This window comes from Mesoplodon mirus, assembly GCF_964341445.2.
Source record: "Mesoplodon mirus genome assembly, chromosome: 4".
Classification (NCBI taxonomy): Eukaryota; Metazoa; Chordata; class Mammalia; order Artiodactyla; family Ziphiidae; genus Mesoplodon; species Mesoplodon mirus.
Window position 1 is genome coordinate 33,076,409 of NC_138979.1, and position 13,343 is coordinate 33,089,751.

General features: G+C 41.9%; 1 protein-coding gene across 3 annotated transcripts in view; it reads right to left on the reverse strand.

The window, feature by feature from the left end:
• LOC309803424 (5-formyltetrahydrofolate cyclo-ligase) overlaps positions 1-13,343 on the reverse strand; it is a 279,511-nt gene that overhangs the window by 257,023 nt on the left and 9,145 nt on the right. The gene's annotated exons all lie outside the window — the stretch shown is intronic.

Sequence of the window (13,343 nt, forward strand, 5' to 3'; positions counted from 1 at the left end):
ATATTACAACAGCACAGTTGAATTGTTGTTACAGAGATCCCACGGCCTATATATTTATTATCTGGCACCTGACAAAATGTCTGCCAACCCCTGGTCTAGAATTTTGAGTGAAAAAAAAAAAGTGTGACCCAAGAATTCTTACTCCATTCAAGAATTCACTGCATACACAAACACAGGCTCAAAAATAAAAGCATTCCAAAAATATGCCACCCACAGATCATACTGAAAAAAATTACTTAAAGGAATACTCCATCTGACCAAGAAATTAATAAAAATACGTAAGTCAAGAATGAGGAAGACATGATTTAAAAGCAGAAGCAATGAACCATGAACCTAGGAAAATTTAGAGTTGACTTTAAATGACTGTTCTTTATAGATATAGTAAGAAAATAATCAAATGTCAAAAAATTCCTTAAAGAATAGATACACATTTTAAAACTATTATTACTGATTTTAAATCCCAGTTTATGTTTATTAAAATCTAGGACAAAAAAGCACATTCACTTTCTTATCTTTTACAGGAGTAAAAAAGTCAATCAATACTATATTGATAATGCTAATGAGTATTTGAGGTTCAAAAACATTTTAATGTAACCAGTAATAGAAATGGATACCTGACCATGAAGTAAAGAGAAAAAAGGATACAAAGGAAAAGGAAATGGCAAAAAAAAAAAATCTTTTTCCAAAAACAGAAACCAAGATAACAAGTAACAGAAGGGAACGCCAAACACACCAGTTATCACCGAAAAGAGAACAGGCTGAACCCTTCTAATAAAAGAAGACTCCCAGTTGGGTGCAAAAACAAAAATCCAATTGTATGCTATTTACAAGAGGCATGCCCACAGACAATGGCACCAAAGATTGAGGAGAAAGTCAAAGGCATATTCAAACACAAAGAGGTAGCAAAATTGATAATAAGGTAGAATTTGAGACATAGAGCTTTACATGGAAAAAGAAGGTTGGTTTATATCCATTAAAAAAATCCACAATTAAACACAATAGTTAAGAAGTCTTCAGTGCTAAGAAACATAGTGTTGAAGCATATAAAACATGTTAAAAGTTAGAGAAATTAACAAAACTTGCATTTGTTTTCACCAAAATGTTTAAGTAAAATTAACACTTGAAGAAAATGTACTGTTTGTCCTATTGCTCAGTGAGCCCACTGATATTCCACCAGGGGCCAACTAAAAGATACACGCCCTTTTGAGAAGTAGATGCATAAACCACTGGCTTTCAAACTTTCTGGAACCTACAGTAAGAAACACACCGTGACCCATTTTATATACACATAGACACAGACACGTACACATGCATGCGCACATAACACAGATACACATAGACACGCATACAAACCTTTACTTAAATAAAAGGTTTTTTTCTATGTCTTTCTTGGGGTTTTTTGGGGGGAGGTTTGTTTGTTTGTTTGTTTTTCCGGTACGCGGGCCTCTCACTGTTGTGGCCTCTCCCGTTACGGAGCACAGGCTCCGGCCGCGCAGGCTCAGCGGCCATAGCTCACGGGCCTAGCCGCTCCACGGCATCTGGGATCTTTCCGGACCGGGGCACGAACCCGTGTCCCCTGCATCGGCAGGCAGACTCTCAACCACTGCGCCACCAGGGAAGCCCTGTTTGTTTTTTTGTTTTTTTTTTTAATGCTACTAAACTGAATTTAAAAGCCCCAATGAGTCAGGCTTGAAGTGTGAAAACAACTGGTTTAGACAATCAGAGAAACTAATTCATCCCAGGACTTCTTACAAGTGATTCTGGCTTCCAGCATCACTACACCCAAAGAACACTTAAATTATTATGTGTATTTGCTTTAAACCAAAGTAATGAGATGGGCAGTTAGGAAGACATTTTTTGTTTCTGTTCAATTTCCATCTTATAGCTCCCTGCCCACTTCATCCAATAGTAATATTGGCTTGTTCTGCTTGCTTACTTGCAGATAATTAGTTAATACATATCTGATTTTATAGATGATGAGGAGGATAAAAAAAATAAACATTGGTAGATTATGTTTGCATTTCTTTGCAGCTACTATCAATCATTCATTCAACATACAATCATTAGGCTTATAGAATACTTTTTTTTTTTTTTTTTGGCTGCGTTGGGTCTTTGTTGCTCCACGTGGGCTTTCTCTAGTTGCGACGAGCAGGGTCTACTCTTCGTTGCAGTGCGTGGGCTTCTCATTGCAGTGGCTTCTCCTGTTGTGGAGCACGGGCTCTAGGCGTGCAGCCTTCAGTAGTTGCAGCACGCAGGCTCAGTAGTTGTGGCACGCGGGCCTTAAAGCGAGCCGGCTTCAGTGGTTGTGGTGCATGGGCTTAGTTGCTCCGCAGCATGTGGGATCTCCCAGGACCAGGGATTGAACCCATGTCCCCTGCATTGGCAGGTGGATTTTTTACCACTGCACCACCAGGGAAGTCCTATATAATACTTTAAAAAGGATATTTAAGCCGATGTAGAAAAAGGTGATACCTCAAATTCATTGGGGGTACTGTTTCAAGCCCAAACACAACAAGGGAAATGTTTCGAGACTATTTATGTGTTTCTTGAAAGGGCAGCAGGACTGCCAAGTGAAAGAGTTACATGAAGGCACAAGCTTAAAGTAAAGAATAACTTCTATCGTTTTATAAAGCAGTCTAAAGTGGAATGGGCTTCCCTCTTAAGTGGTGGGCTCCCAATTCCTGCAAATATTAAGGTAAAAAAAAAAACCTTTGAAATTACAAGCATGTGATGTAATAAAGCCAATTCAACAACACAAAGCACACTGAGGTGTCATAACATAGGTAGAAATACAAAGGAAGAAATGTTTAAATCTGACTGAGGAAGCTAAGGAGACTTAAAGGATGATTAAGATTCCAAAAGTCAGACAAAGAAGATGGGCATTTCAGGTTGAGGGAACTAGAAGAACAAAGACAGAAAAACCTCCCCAAAAAAGAACACACACACACACACACACCTCTTTTCCTCTTCCTTGAATCTTGCTACTCAATCTGGACTTATTTGCTAGGCAATGAAGACAAAGTTTTCAAGTGGTGGAGTGATACAATCCGGGTGAGTTTTAAGGTCACTTTGGCAGGAACGTGAGACAGAGGAGTCAAGTGTTTGGACAGGGGTGGCCAGTTAGGAGGTCACCACAATAACCTAAGATAGAGAAGTCAGCCCTGACATTTGCCAAGTGGACAAAGGCAGAACTTCCTTTCACTTTACTGGCCCAGCTTCCTTGAAATCATCTCTTGTCCTCATTTTTCAATGGAGAAAATTCCCTAAGTCACTCCCCTGGAAAGAAGAACAGGTTATAATTCATCATAAAGAAACATCCCAGTCTTGTGGCCTTTCAAAATGCTTTTTTATTTTTTTTTGATGTGGACCATTTTTAAAGTCTTTATTGAATTTGTTACACTATTGCTTCTGTTTTATGTTTTGGGTTTTTTGGCCACGAGGCATATGGGATCTTAGCTCTCCAACTAGGGATCAAACCCACAGCCCCTGCACTGGAAGGTGAAGTCTTAACCACTGGACTGCCAGGGAAGTCCCCTCAGAATGCTTTAATGAAGAATTTTAAAGGGCTGTTCTCACTGCTGAAGGCATTCGAGGAAATAGATCCTCTGGGCTCCTGCCCATAAAACGGATAAGATGGAGGCTATCCCTAACCTGTGGTTAGACATTCTCTAAGACGTCAACAGCCCCATGCTTCCCTGGTGGCGCAGTGGTTAAGAATCCGCCTGCCAATGCAGGGGACACAGGTTCGATCCCTGGTCCGGGAAGATCCCACATGCCACAGAGGAACTAAGCCCATGTGCCACAACTACTGAGCCTGCGCTCTAGAGCCCACGAGCCACAACTACTGAAGCCTGTGAGCCACAACTACTGAAGCCCGCGCGCCTAGAGCCCATGCTCCACAAGAGAAGCCGTCGCAATGAGAAGCCCGCGCACCACAACTAAGAGTAGCCCCCGCTCGCTGCAACTAGAGAAAGCCTGTGTGCTGCAATGAACACCCAACGCAGCCAAAAATAAATAAATAAATAAATTTATATTAAAAAAAAAAAAAGGACATCAACAGCTCCAAAACTGTTCCATTAACCCTTGAGGATGGAGTGAGAGAAAAGGAGAGAGGACTTGCTGATGAAGAGAGCAGGAGTGGGGCACAGATACCCGTGGTGGTATTTATTTACAAACCAGTTTTCACCACTCTGACTTGAGGTTTAAGGATCAGAAGACGAAACTAAAAACAACTTATTTTTTTCTAATTCAAACTCCTCTTAAAAATTCTGCCTCGGGACTTCCTTGGTGGCACAGTGGATAAGACTCCGTGCTCTCAATGCAGGGAGCCCGGGTTCGATCCCTGGTCAGGGAACTAGATCCCACATGCATGCCGCAACTGAGAGTTCACATGCTACAACTAAGGAGCCTGTGAGCCACAACTAAGGAGCCCACGAGCTGCAACTAAGGAAAGTGTGAGCTGCAACTGAGGAGCCCACCTGCCACACCTAAGGAGCCCATGTGCCGAAGCTAAGACCTAGCGCAACCAAATAAATAAATAAATATTTTTTAAAATTCTGCCTCTTCTCTCAAGTTAACATATACAGAAACATACATAAACCTAATAGACATTTTAATGTCTTGATTAAAGGTAATAAAATAAAAACTGAATTGGAAAAGGAGTTTAAACACCTGAAGTTCTATAGGTAGAGAGTTTTAAGTCACCTACGTTAGCCCTTTTAATGACACTTAAGTGTTCCATAGTACATTCAATGAATCACTATGTTTGAATAGAACATTTAGCAGGCTAACGCATCTTGGCAAGAATAACAGGCCATAATCCCTAAGGAAGTATCTTTTCATCTTAATGGGCTGGGAGTTAACAAAAAGTAAACTACCACTCTCGGAAATGAGAAGATAGTCTGAAGTTGCTGCTGCAAAAGATAAAATAGACAATCCTGGAACAGCTCCAAGGAAGCCTACCATGTGTACACTTACCATTCATATGAAAGCCTAGGCTGTTCTTCCTGTGCATTTACTTGAATATAAAATGACTGAAAAAAAAGCTTAACTTCACAACCAGTGTACTTTTAGATACATGTGACTTAGCGCAAGTTCTTCCTTGGGAAAATATGATGATGTTCCCATGCATACAATTACCAACAGTACCTATTCCGTGAATAATGGTTCTGGTGCAGTATACTGTCAGGAGAGAAGGAAAATCCAGGTGGTAATAAAGCAACATTAATGAATGAGGTGTTAAGAAAAGAGAAATGGCACTTCAAAGGGCACTGGAATGGAAAACAGGAGAACTGGGTGACCACTGCATTGTTATTAACTGCCTGTATGAACTTGGGGAAGTCACTTGACCTCCGTGGTCTTCGATGATCCCCCCTGAACACAAGGAAGATGGAACGAGGACCATTAGTGTTTGCTCCACCTCCCGCAGTGCCTAACTCTGAAGGCAACGTTCTCAACTGTCCTGAGGGAGAGGTCACCCAAAACTCCTGCAAAGGCCTGTGGAGTGTGCAGAACATGATACGTTAATGCCCACAGACTGGATTATGAACGCAGCAGGGACCCAGAGGCTGTTACACGTTTCACCGGGCACTCTGACTCAGGAAACGCAACAGACCTCAGTCTAGGTATGACTGTGCGTACTTGGCATTATAGAAGGGCACAGAGCAGCATCTGCACCTCCTCCTGGGCCCAGGAGCTACCCCAGCATGCAGCTTCTTTTGCTCCCTCATCCACATGGGGTGCATCGAGAGCCAAGGTGTGTGCAGGTCCCCTTGAGACCTGTGAGTTCCTACCAGGTTTTTACATGTATCAAGACTCAGAGACCCAAGGCCTATGCACCAACTCATAGCTCCCCACCCAGGTGCAACAGCGCACAGCACACATGGCAGGTACAACATTCCACCTGGATCTTAACTCTACAGCTTCCCCAAAGCGAGTGCCGGGAGAAGATCAACTGCAAGGTTATTCCAGCCCAGGTCTAACGTGAACCCTTTATTCCCAAATACCAAATAAAAGTGTCACAGCATCTTATAAAACAACTATTTCTGATATATTTTTTTAAATGCCCCTAGGTAGATGCTTATTATTTTTTAAATCCAGCTTTCCTTTAATGACTATAAAATATTGATCACCCATAAATTTATATAAGCATTCTTTGAATTCATAATAGTGTTGGCTTTACCTCAAGACACTTTCACTGAAAGTCTGATGTGAACAACATGATGTTGGGGGACTTCCCTGGTGGTGCAGTGGTTAAGACTCTGCACTCCCAATGCAGGGGGCCCGGGTTCGACCCCTGGTCAGGGAACTAGATCCCACATGCATGCCGCAACTAAGAGTTTGCATGCCACAACTAAGGAGTCAGCAAGCCACAACAAAGGAGCCCGCCAGCTGCAACTAAGGAGCCCGCCTGCTGCAACTGAGACCTGGCGCAACCAAATAAATAAATAAATAAAATATTTTTTAAAATAATAAGAAAACAAACAAAAAAAACATGATGCTGGCACCAGGAGTACAGATGATTTAGGAGAAGGGCTCTGCTCTTAAAGAGTCCAAGTCGGGGCTTCCCTGATGGCGCAGTGGTTAAGAATCCGCCTGCCAATGCAGGGTACACGGGTTCAAGCCCTGGTCTAGGAGGATCCCACATGCTGTGGAGCAACTAAGCCCAGGCGCCACAACAAGTGAGCCTGTGCTCTAGAGCCCACAAGCCACAACTACTGAGCCTGCGCTCTAGAGCCCATAAGCCACAACCGCTGAAGCCTGCGTGCCTAGAGCCCTGTGTTCCACAACAAGAGAAGCCACGACAATGAGATGCCCGCGCACCGCAGAGAGGAGTAGCCCCCACTTGCTGCAACTAGAGAGCGCCCGCGTGCAGCAATGAAGACCCAACGCAGCCAAAAATAAATTAATTGAAAAAATAAATAAATAATCCAAGTCTCCAATGCTTTTTCCTGGGCCACCAAGCAATTCTCTGACATCCAGCTGGGTGTCCTACAATTCAACTGAGTTCTGACACAGTCTACCTGGGGACAGTGTCAGATCCTACAGGGTAAGGGCTCAGTCCCACAAGACTGCCTGCAACCCCCATGTCAGATGCCAATGGCAAGTCCAGGTTGTTACCTGTACTTCTGACCTACAGGCTATACATCGGAGGTTCCCTCCTTGGGTTGGATTAACTTGATTAACTTGCTAGAGCAGCTCACAGGACTCAGAGAAACACTTTACTAACTAGATTACCAGTTGACTGTACAAGGATACAGCTCAGGAGGAGATATACAAGGCAAGGTACAGGGAAAGGGCACACAGCACCCAGCAGCTCCACAGGCTCGCCAGCCAGGAAGCTCTCCAAATCCTGTCCTTTGGGTTTTTATGGGGGCTTCACTGCAACGGCATGATTGATTAAATCATTGGTCACTGGTGACTGATTCAACATCCAGCCCCTCTCCCCTCCCCAGAAGTCAGTGTGGTGGGGAGACTTAAAATTCCAACCCTCTAATCAAAAGTTGATTCCCCTGGTTGCTTTCCAAAGTCACCACATCAACATAAACTCAGGTCTGGTTGAAAGGGGTGTGCTATGAATATCAAGACACCTTTATGGCTCTTATTACTTGGGAAATTCCAAAGATTTTAGGAGCTCTGCCAGAAACTGGGATGAAGACCAAATATATATTTCTTATTATAAATCCCAATACTGCAAAGTCTCTCAGCAAAGAAAAGAAATATACCCGCTAGGAGAATTTGTACAACAGGTGGATATATGTTAAGTGCTGGGTGAGTAAGAATTAGAGAAGAAAGGGACTTGAGGATTGGGGGCAGTCAAGGAAGGGTTAGAGAAGGTGAGAAGAGCTTATTGTTGACAGTAACTGCCATTTTTGATCCCTCACTACATGAGCCAGTTCACTACAAGGCACTTCACATACATCATCTTACTTTATCCTCTAAACAGCACAATGAGTGGCCACTGCAACTATCCCTGATTTCATAGGGGAAAATGTGTACTTTGTGATGTTGAGTAATTTCCCCAAGTGGTAAAGCCTAGATTCAAATTCAGATCAGTCTGACTCAAAAGGCAATGACATTAAGCGCTAGACTAAAAGATACCACCTGGAAGGAACACCTAAGACATTCTAGCCTTGAAAAACAGTAGGTGTAACCAAATTTCACAGTAATGCACATAGTGTGTTCTCAGATGACAACTCAACCACTGCAAAAACAACAGAATCCACATCAGCAACAAGAGCCCCTTTACTGAGCACCTACTATATGCCAAGCACTTTTCATTCAAGCTTCATAACAGACCTGTGAGGTAGCTTCATCCACTCACAGGTGACAAGACTGACACTTAGAGGAGTTCAACAACCTCCCCAAAGTCACATAGTTAGAAAGTAGCAAAAGTAGAACTCACATCCAGGCTTATCTGATTCTCAAGTCTGGGTTCTCGATTGCTATGAAATACTGTCTTCCAGCAGACTACTTTGGCTGAAGCAGAGGAACTGCACCAGGCGGAAGAAGGAGTCAAGGTAAAAAGAGCGGCCCAGACAGTGGCCTGAATGTTTAAATTTTATCCAGTGTCCCTTCTCTTGGCAACAGTTAGCTAGCAGGAACTTCAGTCTGCTCAGGCACACAGATCTATGCTGGGTACCAGGAAAGGCTTGAACAGGGTAGATGGCCTGTACAAAAAGAGGTACTTTAGGAAAGGCAATATGGCCAGGAAACCAACTGGAAGTGTATTCCAATGGAACAGATATGAAGAATCAAAACTGTAGACAAAGGATCCTCCAAAACTGGAATTAGAGAAAGACAGGTGATAAAAATATTACAAAGAAAAACCTGGTAATACTTGATAACTGGATGGGTAGAAAAGAGACAAGAATAAGTCTATGTGTACAAACTGGCTGCTAACAGAAATGTGAAAAACACAAAGAGAACGATAAGAATGAATTTTGACATGCTGAAATCCAGGGACAGTGGGACATCTAAGTGGCAACAAAAAGCTGAACAGGACCGCACAAAGGAGAGGTCCACCCTGTTCCCCGCTGCATCCCCCATTACTCCTCCCACAGAGGAGCACTCACGAAAGATCTTCTGAATAAAGTATTACGATCCAACCCAAATTCCTCCACCCCATCATCAAGGCTATCATGACTCTGCCAAATGCCTTGATGAAATTCATACCCACTCTCTTTACTATATTCTTGCAGGTGCCATGCAACCCTACTGAAGAAAGAAAGGAGCTCAGTTTCATGGGAATGACTTCAATAAACCAAGCCTAACCCTCCCAAAAGTACTGATCATGAACTACCTAGAGGGAAGTTACACATGTCAGGTTCAAAGATTCTGTCCTTGACAGTGCCCCATTCAGTCACTTTAAAATGTTTTGGTTGAGGAATAGAAAGCTTCATTATGATCATTTATTTATTTGAGTTACGTGTCAGGCACCCACACATAGGTATGAATTCCTAAAGAGCTTCCAGAAAGATCAAAAATAAAAAATCAGCTCTGACAAAGTTATGACTGCAAAGAGCCTGTTATATTCTATAGAATTTCAGAAATGATTAACAGCATAGGTGAGTTTGATTTTGGACTGTCCAGTATCCATTGCCCTTGTTCTGGAAACAGTACTTCTTTTTCCTGTGGCAAAATGCCCCCAGCCCACTCTCAGCTCAGTGGTTTGGGTAGGGCCGCACAGGTGGGCACAGGACCGTGTCCAGTCAGTCAACACATTCTTTCTCCCTGGTTACAGTTTGTGGCTCAGGGATGGACAAGACCCAGGCCTAGGTCACTCAGCCTCGTCCATGTCCTTGGCTACAGTGATTGATTTCAGGATGGCCACTTGACCCAATTCGGGTCAGTAAGAGTTAAGACCAGGACTTTACTGGGACCGTTAGAAAACAGACTTGCTCTTTTCTGCTGGGACTGCTAGCAGTAAGGATGCTGTGGAACCTGGAACTACCACGGCCACCTGTGGCACCAAGAAATGAAGCCAATATAGATGAAAGTGGAGTCAAAAGGCAGAGGTAGAGTAGATCCTAATGACTCTGATCTGGCCATATCTAAAGCTAGCCCTTCTGTGGATTTTTCAGTCTCTGGGCCAATAAAATCCTATTTTTGCTTAAGCCACGTTGAATTAGATTATGTCCTTTCAGTGGAAAGATTCTTGGCTAATCTAATTGCCCAAGCAGCCTTCACTTTGAGAACAAATTCAGTAAAGAGGCAGTCCCTCCACTTCTTTTGCCCTTCTGTTATTTTGCTATATACATAATACAAAAATAGCCCGTGTGAAATTTTTGCTTAGGAACTTATAATTGCAACTGAGGACACCAGAGCTCACTTTTTTCTAACCTGTCATAACGTGAGCGAAACAGAAAGATAAGCAGGCTGCATAAGCTATACTGGGGACAATCTGAGCTCTAGTCAGCTTGTCACAAACACTGTGAAGCTAGATTTATGCTGTAGCATTGAAGATGCCACATTCTAAACTGCTAATGTGAGTAAAAATCCACGGTGCAGAATGTGATGCTGGGAGATAACAAACAGCAGAGACTACGAATCGAACATTCTATAAACAACAGCAAAGAGCATTAGCTCCCAGGCTGCAATTGCAAGAAAATACAGGTATAATTCCCTAACCCTTTGCAATGCCAATTGCAAGCATCTGCAAAGAAAAACACATGGGGAGAAAAAGCAACCTGTCCCACAAACACAGCATGAATAAATGGTATGGAGGAGAAAAAATATGCACAAGCAGTTTTGTGAGTGAACTTTTTTCTATTCAGGGCCAAGCCCTGAACTTCTATATTCTTAATATTCTTTTCATTTGACTTATATTTGATATATACGACAGGTTGGGATAGTCATTCTACTTATGTATGTTTTCTGTCTCCCCACCTAGAGTGTGAGCACCTTGAAGTCCAGGACCTTATCTTTCCAGAGCTAATACAGTGTCTGATACAAAGTAGATGTTCAGAAAATGTTTGTTGGAAATTATCAAATGTTAAACACTCAGGTAGCAACAGGTGACTGAATGGGGCACTGTCAAGGACAGAATCTTTGAACCTGACATGTGTAACTTCCCTCTAGGTAGTTGACTGCATATGAGTTGACTGCATAATGAATAATCCTGCCTTCCTTGTTTAAAATTAATAATAGTTACCATTTACTGAATAGCTCCTATGTGCCAAATGATGTGCTAAAACCTATATATAAATGATTTAGCTCACTTGTTTGAACGGAGTTTATCCTAACCAGGAAGTACAGCTAAATTAAGAGGAAAGATCATGCTTCTTCCTTACTCTTGCCCGCTATCGTACTTAAACAGAAATAGAACTAATACATGAAGGTTCAGGGTGACACATTTTAGCTCAACCAAAGCAATATATTCTACAAGGAGCAGAGCTTTTCTACAAAGACAATGGGCTGCCTCTGGAGAAACTCGTTACTGGAGGATACCAAGTAGCATTTCAATTAGCCGGGACATCACAGAGTGATGCGAGCATGGAAGGAGATGTTAATATGGTCAACCAGAACTAGGAGAGTGCCCTGGGCTCCACCCATAAGCCCGTGAGTCTGGAGAAGTAGTTGATGAAGTGTGAGCAATGCCAGAGCCTACAATTCCTATCTTTCCTTATCTATAAGCCTAGGCTACCTCCCAAGATACACTACATTCCCTTATGTTTCATTGTCTTAAAATTTTTATAATGTTGGCATTCATCTGGTCTAGGAGGTAGATCTGAGTGTACTTTTGGTGTCTAAACATGTAGCAAAGCACAGGACTGTATAATTAGGAGAAAAAGTAGCAAAGTAAATAATCCCCCTACTACCACGAGACCTTGACTGTGTCCCTTCCCATGCTGTCATACTGATTTTATAGGCTATGTTGTAACAATGAAAAGGAACAGAAATTGAGAGAAGATTGCATAAAGCTTCACTGGGATTTCTTTGCAACTATTTAAGTCTTAATCAAAAATACATACCTCTAAGACAGGTTTGAGGCATCGTAGTACAAAATAGTACCCTTAGCTTGTTTTACTTCCAGCTCTTTGACTGCTTGATAATGACTAAATCTCCCAAGTGGCTGTTGGCCAGGGAATAGCACGTATAAAGGTCCAGCAGTAGAAAAAGCAAAATGGGGTTGGCCTAATTTGAAAAGATACATACACTCCAGTGTTCACAGAAGCTATCTGCAATAGCCAAGACATAGAAACAACCCAAGAGCCCATCAACAGGTGATTGGTTTAAGAAGATGTGGTGTACATGTGTGTACACACACATACACACACACACATGCACACAATGGAATACTACTCGGCCATAAAAAAAGAATGAAACATCGCTATTTGTGGCAACATGGATGGATATAATATCAAATATTATATGATGTCACTTGTATGTGGAATCTAAAAAAATAATACAAATGAATCTATATACAAAACAGAAACAGACTCACAGACATAGAAAACAAACTTATGGTTACCAAGGCGGATAAATTTGGAGTATGGGATTAACAGACACAAATTACAATGTATAAAATAGATAAGCAATGAGGGTTTACTGTACAGCACAGGGAACTATATTTAATATCTTATAATAACCTATAATGGAAAATATACATATATATATGACTGAATCATTTTGCTATACACCTGAAATGAACACAATATTGTCAATCAACTATATTTCAATTTTTTAAAAATGGGAAACTGGGAGAGATTCAGAGTGGCTGAAACTCAGACTATAAAGTGAGGGAGTAGAAAGATGTAAAAATGGAAAGAATAGCAAGGCCAAATCAGGAAGAGCCTCATTAAGGAATGTGTGATTCAAACTAAGGGCAGCAGAAAGTCACTGAAAGACTTTAAACTGGGGAGAGAAATGGTCAGCTTTGCATTTCAGAAATCTTGTTTCAATTACTACATAGATAATAGATTGAGAGGGAGGAGAGGAAGAAGAGTTAGGAAGCTGTTATAATAACCCAAGCAAGGGAAGATGGTGGCTTAGACTGCAGTGGTAGCAGTGGGATTAGAGAGGAGTGGACAGGTTCAATAAATAACTCAGTAAGTAAAATCACCAGGACTCGGCAATGGGCACACATGCAACATGAGGGAAAGAGAAGAGTCAAGGATGATCTTGAGATTTCTGGCACTGTGAATTGGGTGGTGATGGTACTATACACTAAGAGAAACACAGGATAGTGGGCATGAGGGAATATGATTCAGCTTGGAACATGTTGTGTTGGAGATGACCATATGATACCCAAGTAGTTGACAGGTCTGAGCTGGAGATATAAATGCTTATAGCATTAATAATAAGGTACTCATTACCATACAGACCATTATTGAAACCATGGG